The sequence below is a fragment of the Nicotiana attenuata genome, unplaced genomic scaffold, assembly GCF_001879085.1.
Source record: "Nicotiana attenuata strain UT unplaced genomic scaffold, NIATTr2, whole genome shotgun sequence".
NCBI lineage: Eukaryota > Viridiplantae > Streptophyta > Magnoliopsida > Solanales > Solanaceae > Nicotiana > Nicotiana attenuata.
Window position 1 is genome coordinate 189,162 of NW_017672271.1, and position 8,855 is coordinate 198,016.

The following is an 8,855-nucleotide window of genomic DNA, read 5'->3' on the forward strand; positions in this document are numbered from 1 at the left end:
ATGACTGACAGACATATGAATAGATGTAATATGGCTTAGAAGGTGGCTCCAGCCACGGTTAGATGTCTCTTGTGAGTAAATTGTGGTCATCAATTGATGTACTAATATAAAGTGATTATGTAGGAGATAGTGCTAAAGAAGAAATTTAGCATCACACTATTTTGATTTGTTAATTTTTTATTTATTTACATATTTGATTTGATAAGTATTCTATGCTACATACATGATGTAGAACCGAGTGAAGTCTATCAAGAATTTAGGGGTGACAAATGGACGGGTTGGGCTGAATTTGGGCGGGTCAAGATGGATTATGTCAATAAATGAGTCATTGCCCAACCCAGCCCAAAGTGTACTTGAGCTAAGGTGGGCTGGGTCAAGATGGGCTAAACAATAGGTCATAGCCCAACCCGCCCAGTTTGACCCATGTTTTAGAACCATATTAATCTTGCATAAAAAAGCCTTTTTACCTTAAAATGTGTAAGTTGAAAAATGCGGGTGTGGGGGGAGGGGGGGTAGGGGGGAGGGGGTAGAGTGGGTGGTGCNNCAAGCATTATCTTTGAAAAATTGAAAATCCAAAAAAGTAAAAGAAAATTTTTTTTTGAGGGGGTTTGCGGGGTAGGTGGGGCTGGGGGTAGGGTGGTATGGGTGGGTGGATGGTGCAGAAAAACAAAAAACAGAAATTTGAAAATACAAAAAAAAAAAGTAAAATTGGGACAACTAATTAAATTTCTAGATAAGTTGGGTTGAGATCCGTTTGTTTTGGATGAGTTTCATGGGTTGTATTTGGGCTGTTTAATGGGTCAAAATGGGCTATAAAAAATAATGGGTTAATTCGGGCTCAGCCCAAATAGACCCATGAGTTAAAATGTTTGTAGTCCAACCCATTAATCTCTAGGCGGGTTGAATGAGTTTGGGCTCAAATTGCCGCCCCTAATCAAGATCAATTGAGATATGATTTTTGTGTCTTTTAAAGCTCTACAGTTTATTTGGGAAAATAATGAAGTGATATTGATATCTCTCATTCCAAAATCATTTAAGATGAGAAGGATCAACATGTTGAAGGTTAAACCCTTTTCTAGAGTTGCTGGCTGAGGTCTCAAGAATCAAGTGAAATTGGGTTTATTTGCCTATTTGCACTTGCGACAGTGATTGTATAACCTGAAAGATGCCATACAGATTATGCTACACATGCAGAAATTTGGGATTTCTGTTTTACATGCTGCACTTACTTTTGCTATCATTAGCTGTCAAAAATTTGGCACTGTTCAGTAGAAATTTAAGATTTCTGGGTTAAATGGTTAAAAGAAGTAATTAAAAAAATCTATCCTCAACATAATGATGAAGAAATTCCTCCTCTAAATCTTCTAAGAGAAGAAAGAAGAGAGAGTGCCCAACAACTTCTTTGCTTTAGCACCAAACTCAGTATTGCAGAAAACCACAAAATCCAAAAAAAACAAGCTTGTCAAAAAGGAAACAATTAAAAGAGAAATTCTAATGCTCCTTTTTTTCTTTCCTACATTTACCCCTTATCTATTAACTTGGAGTGAATGAGAACACACAAAATTCTGAGCAATTTTCCAAGTTCAGAGAACTTAGATTCACATTGCTGAAAGGAAATAAACTAGAGAACAAAAGATAGAAAACACGAGAACTTTGGAAGATTGATTCTAGCGTCAAAGCAACAAGAAAAGCTTGGAGAATATCAATGTTATCTTTCAAATTGTATGTCATCCAGGTGTCACACTTTAGCGTATTTTTTAATCCTTTTAGTGATATATCTGCCTCCATCACTGCCTACATAACAGACTCGATGTAGGCAATGTGAAGTTATAATACAAATGAACAACTGTTCTCTTTATCCTTAATATGATTGAGTTGCTCGGCTTGCTTCTCACCTCAAACCATTTCTACAAGAGCCTAAAAGGACAGGATTACCAATCAAAGCATGACAGTGCAGATCAAGGAAATGGCATACAAGAGAGGCTCTCATTGCAAGAGTTGCCTTGAGTTAAAATCATAAGTCAAATACCAGCAAACATTCTTTTGCTTAAAATAAAATTTGTAGTATAAATTACAGTTAACGGATTCCCTCAAGATCATTAACTGTAAACCTTCATTTCCATTACTGTTACAATTTACATCCATAATGAAGAAGGAAAGGTTAAGACCTTTTTAAAAACATAGGATTCGAATCTTTGAGCCTCATGGATTCGACGTACTTTTTTTCCCCTTCAGTTTAACCATCTACAAGTAACCAAAGTTCACTGGTCCAACAAACAAATCTGGATCTACGCCGAATAGGCTCTCTAAGAGGGTAAACCATTCTGAGAACTCAAACTCGAAACCTTTGGTTAAGGGTGAAGGGATCACCCCAGCCCACCACTCCTTTGTGGCACGGATGCGACGTACTTGATTGGTAAGTTGGGGTGACATGAATTTTTAAAGGAAAAACGAAAAGACAAGAAGAAGAAATGTCTGGCTGATTCCTTTAAGAAGTTACAACCTCATACTGGAAAAGTTTACGAGGAGGAATCTTATAGAATGAGTCAATGAAATATAATGGACTCAAGGTTGGAAATGACAGTTGTATTCATTTATGGCTAGAAACTAGATGCATGGTGCAGGAAATCAATTCCGAAAGATGAGTTTCCCCAGTTATGCCCGATCATCAGGGAGCTAACAATATCCGATCCCTTTAGATCCAATATTAAAAAATAGGTGATCTCTTAGGGGAGACAGTTTGACAAACGTCTTAGAGCTAATAATGGATTTTCTCAGTCAAATCACATCAGGTTTTAGTCTTAACACTAATGAGTTTTCTCCTTTTTGGTAGAATAAGTTTATAGTGGGACGATGCATGATGCCGCTTGGAAGCAAATAATAGGGTTAAATAGGTCATAATACATCAATATTTAGGTATGGTTTCTTGTTGTGTGCTAATGGATGGGGTAGCTCGTGCATGCAACCCAGTGACAGATCTTTTACATCATTAGCTGAATAAACTGGCTTATGTGTACAACTGAGAGGCTTACCTCACCAACATCTCCCACCCCCACCCAAGAGAAAACCCACAAGGACGAGGTTTTTATAAGAGGCAGAATATTGATACAAGAAATTGTTCAAATCTACAGCCATCTTACAGTATCATCTTGTAACACAAACAATGGGGCAAGCGGGAACACATTACGTACACCCAAGATCATATTAGGCACTATCAAATGCAATCCCTGATAAAGAAAAATGAAACCAAAGCAAAAAAAAAAAAAAAAAAAAAAAAAAAAAAAAAAAAGTGGCAGAAACACTCAAAACTTAAACTTACTGCATATAAAGATATTTTAAATTTGGTGACTCATCAACACATTATGTCTATATCCACTTACCATAAGCATGTGGTTTATGTAAGCAATGTATATTAAAAAAGTAGAAGATGCAGAGTAAAAAGTTACCTTCATTATTTAAAGATTTCTTAATTAAGCTTGCGAAATTCCACCCTGCTGTTTCCATCAATTCGGTTACAAACCAATGCTTGAAAGGTCTTTATTTCATCACAATCGTCAGTATCAATATCAATATCCTTGCTTGAAAGGTGAAATAATACCACGCCCCAGCAGCAAATGATGTGTTTACCTTCACAATATCCACAAACTCACACTTTTTAGCTTAGAAGGAAGACAAGCCAAAAATCAATTACAATCAATATTAGCTTGATATCATAATCACATTCAACCAAAACGAATAAGGCAAAAACTAACGTTCAGTGAATTGAAATTTCCAATTGCCAAGTTACACAGCTCAGTGTACTTCTGTTTTTTCTTTGGATCAGTCTGGTAACGCTGTATTGGCACAATTGAGGAACTAAAAGAAGCACCTGGATAGACAGAGATATTGGAACCCAGTTGCACAAACCAACACCAAACAACTAAAAGTAATGTTAATGAATAATAACAAAGTAAAGCACACAAAAATAGTATAAGTAGCTACATCCAACTCCCTGTAATACTGGACCCAGCCTTGGGGTCCACCTTGGTCAGAAGGTCAAAATCAGAATCGAATAATAGCATCGCAGCTTTCCCCGGAAGCATATGAATCAACTCCATCATCAACTTCTTTTTCATCCACACTGTCTCTTCCTTTATGTTTAACCAAAAAATAAATTTTTAGTCAAAGCTAGAATTTAGAAGAATACGGGTTACTGATAATCAAAAAGGTATATAGAGAAAGAAATTTGTGAATAATACGATCAGAAAGCAAGTAAATCAAAGTATATTCCAATAGTGTTTTCTTGTCCCTACAATTGTTTGTTCCTTCCCCTTTTATAGCTATTTTGGGGATACGAGCCTTACCTTTGTTATAATAAGGCTATTATGAGCAATTAACGACTTTAAATGTTACGTTATGCAATCATATACATTAAGTACATATTCTCTAACGTTTCCAGTATTTAATACTCATTAAATGCTGTATCTGGGCTCTTTTTTGCTGTCAGATTCATTCCTTTGATTCTTCACGATCTTTGACCTTTAAATGTCTTGAATAGGTACGAGCGTTGAATTACTTGTATGACTGCTTGCGCCTCCTCCATTTAACTTGCTCGTATCTGTTGTTACTCGTATCTGTTAACCAACCTTAATTCTTTGACTGTTTGACCAGTCTACGTGTCATGACACGTCACCATATACATATAAATATAATTTTCCCCAATACGGATAGTCCCCCCACTTTCCATTTATTCATCAGTTTGAATATTTGGGAAGTGCAATTCATTAAAGGAGAATTTTTGTCACCATTAATGCTCTGACAGAGTTGACGCTTCAATTATCATTTCCATTTAATGCTTTAGACACGTGTTATCTTCTTATTGGTTTCACAGTTTTGCAACACTTTCTCAGGCTTTCTTTTCGGCTCCACTGTTCATGAAGTACCAGTTACCATTATTGTGACCCTTCCATTACTGCATTTTTACTTTTGACGGTCACCCATCAGTATAAATACAATTTTACCTTTCACCTTTTACCACATAAAACTTTTTTCTCGAACATTTGAACTGTGCAAATCTCTGTTTACTTCTTCTTCTTCCTCATCATGTCTTCTTCGAACCCTAACCCTAGGAGAGTTCCTATTTTAGACAATTTTCCCAATGCCCCTGTTAGACATAGAAGGGGTGGGAGACTTCGTAGCTTAGGATCCTCTCGTGGTGGCGGTTCTGCCATGCCTTCTCCTAGCCCTGGTTCTTCCTCTAGAACTAGAGGTTCTTTTACCCAAAAATCATCTTCTAAGAGCAAGGAGGCCTCTGAACCATTACAGGAGCCCTTGGTAGAAGAGATAGTCCCTAACGATTTATCTTTTCACCACGATAGACAATCACTTCAAACCCAAGTTTCTGGTCTAGATCGTGCCGATGCTTACCCCACTTTGATTACAGAGATTTTAGCTCCCATAGTCCGCAAAGATTGTCACTGGAGTAACGATTTTCCCATTGTAATCCCCAATCCAAATCAAAGAATTACCTCCTATATGACTGGACTTTCTTTTGTTTACACATACCCTTTTACTCTTGGTTTTAAACCAGCTATTGATCCAGTGATTCTTGATTTCTGTCGCTTCTTCAAAGTTTGTTTAGCACATATTGGCCCGCTGGTATGGAGGGTTGTTGCTTGTTTAAGACATCTGGCCAATTTGGTAGATGTTAATTTCACCTTCCCTCACCTAATTCATTTATACTCCCCTAGACTTTTTCGTAATGGCGTCTTTACCTTAGTGGCTATGAGTAAGAGGGTTTTGGTGAACCCAGAAGACGATAAGGATCGTGGCTGGTATGCCCGATTTGTTGCTGCCCCCACAGTTGGTTTAGTGGGTGAACAAAACGTTCCCTTCCCTGAGAAGTGGAACTTTGCACGTAAGTCTCTCATCTCTCTCGTACCTTTTTCTTTCAAGTTTATCAATTCCTTTAACTTTATTTTTTTTAGCAACCATGGGAGTTGTGGAGAACGTTCCCAATTTTCGTGGTTGGTTAGATAAACTGTTGAAGATCGCGCCTACGGAGGCTAGGTCTTGGAAATTTATTTCCAATCGTCACGGTTGGAAAGTAAAGACTCACGGTATGAGTTTTTGTCTTTCTCATATGTAAATTTTTTTCCCTTTATTGCTTTAACTTTCATCCTTCTCTTTGTCAGGATTTGCTATTCGAGGTGTTACTGCTGAAGCAGTTGCGGCCTCTCGTTCCTCTTCAGGAACTCAAATTTCTTAGAGAGGGCTCAGGATATACTCTTGAAAAGAAAAACCATTGAAGAAGATGACTCCGAGGAAGAAGATGGGGATGGTTCCTTGATGACAAGGCCAAGAGTTAGGAGACGTATCGTCTCTGACGAAGCTGAAGTTTCTCATCATCTTTCTCCTACCGAGCCTGTTCATCTCGTTTCTGATGATGACGTTGTTACCCCTTGTGACACTCATGACTTTGTTAACCAGCTTTTCGTTAGTGGTTTCGAGAGTGGTGAGTTAGGGCATGTTTTAGACGAACTTCCCTTGTCTTCAACTCCCATATCTTCAATTCCTTCTTTTACTTCTCCTATCGTGCCTTTGATCCCTTTCTTACCAACTCCATCTGCTTCTGTACCTCTCTCTGCTGTTTTTACTTCTTCTACCGCTCCTCCTTTGGCAGTTCCTCCTTCTACTACCCATCATACAGAAGTGGGTTCTTCAAGTAGAAGCGTTGCTATGAGGAGCGTGACTATCGAAGTTCCCGCTAACAACAGCCTTTTGAGGAAATCTGGTCAGGAAGGTATTTGGCTTGAGCCCCTAATTGGCCCAATTGAGAAAGAAAAATGAATAGCCATAGCTGTCTGACTTTGATGAACGATATAGTTCATGCTACCTTGAAGGTATTTTCCTTCTTTCTTTACTTTGCAAAATTTTTCTCTAGAATTCTTATTTTCCTCCCTTATCATTTTCAGGCCAATCTCATTGGTACAGAGCTGATGAGCAGAGTTTCTCTATTAGAGAAGGTGGCACGTGACTCTGAAAAGGCTGTTCTTGATTCAGAGAAGGAAGCTCGTGAGTTTCAGTTGGAAGCAGCAAATTGGAAGGAACAATTTGATAGTGCACAAATTACTATAGAAGATTTGCAAGAGAACAAGAATAACCTGGAACAGCAGATAAGAGCATTATCCTCAGAGTTTGCAGTTGCCAAGGCTTCTTCAAGTCAGGCAGAGAAAGAAAGAGAGTGTCTCGAGTTTTTTTTCTCAGAGCAATTATCTAAGGCAAGTGAGGAGATCAGAGAGTTGAAAGCTCTTTTATGTCAAAAAGAAGTTTATGCTGGAGATTTGATACAGAATTTGACTCAGACACAAGAAGATCTGCGAACTTCTGAGGGCAAGGTGCATGCCTTAGAAAAATCTCATGCCTATCTCCAAGCCTCTTACAACTTAGCTTTGGCTGAAAATGAAGAACTCAAGAATGAAATTGTTACTTGGGAAAGAGATTATGAGCTTCTTAAAGATAAGGCTGCCGTTGATGTAAGCTGGGCTTTTCTAAACTCTCGACGTCATGCTTTAGTCGAAGCTAGCCAAGAAAACTTCAATCTAGAGTCAGAGTTAGCTAAAGTTATGGAGACCATTGAAAAAGCTCAACAACCACCGGACTTCCCTTCACCCGCGATTGAAGTTCCCGAAGCTGAAGTTTCTATGAACGCTGAAGTTGCCTCGGGTGACGTACCTTCTTCAAGCCCAACCGTGCCTTTTGTTGCAAGCCAGGCTGAGACTTCGTTTGTTGATGCACCAATTGCTGCGATTGAAGATCAACCCGCTTCTATCGGCGATGTTGTTCCAGTTGAGCCTGCTGATGATCCTTCTTCAGTTCTTTCTTCTTAGTGAAAAGATTTACATTTTCTTTAAATTCCCTTTTTGCAGGTACCTTTTTGGAAAACTTTGTTTAAAGTTCTTGGATTCTTTTGAAACTTGGATTCTTTTGAAAGTTTTTTGTAATCAAACCCTTGGTTATCATTTTGAGGGTTGATTTTAGAAGTACAAGTCCCCAAGTCTTGTCATGGGGCATTTTGTATAAACAGTTTGATGACTAAGTTTATACTTAGTCTTTAGTTTTAAATATTAAGAAGTTTTTATTAAACTTCCGTTTGTTCTATTCTTGCCTTTTATTTTCAAGGACTTAAAGAATAGTCTGCATTTTTATTTTCTGAAAATGCTTCTGTTAATCTCATGACTAAATAACATGAGTTTCATAAAAGAGGGCCCTTTTATATTTCGACACTTAATGAAGAAGACGTCTCAACTTCATAATGGTGTTAGCATACGATAAAAGAAATAGGAACACACATGTTTCTTTTGTATAACATTGACAAGTTTTATTTCTGAACCTTGACAAGTTTTGAATAATACTTTACATGTATTTGAATTACATCTATAACTTTCTCGTAACTGTTTTCCTCGTAACAGATTTTTACAAAAGAAGAACAATAGATACAGGGTTTTTCCTTATAACCCGTTTTAGTACATAGTCTTTAACCTAACCATTTTGAGGTATATTGGATCCCCTTAGCTCCAAAACATTAGGAAGGGTTTGAAAGGTGACTCCATTGTTCTCATGGGAAAGAACACTATGACATATGCCATGACTTCGTAACTTTCACTCCGCACTTGACTCTTCTAGGCCTGATTTTTCCTTAATCTTCTTTGCCTTTTTTTATACACGTGACTGTATATATTATGTACTCCCCCAAGTGTTTGAGTGTTCAAGTATGAAGCCTCGAGCACTTGATAGTCTCTTTCACTTGGTCCTTTTCCTGAAAAGGAAATACATACGGGACTCGGAGGTGCGATTATAGATGAAGACTGCTTAAC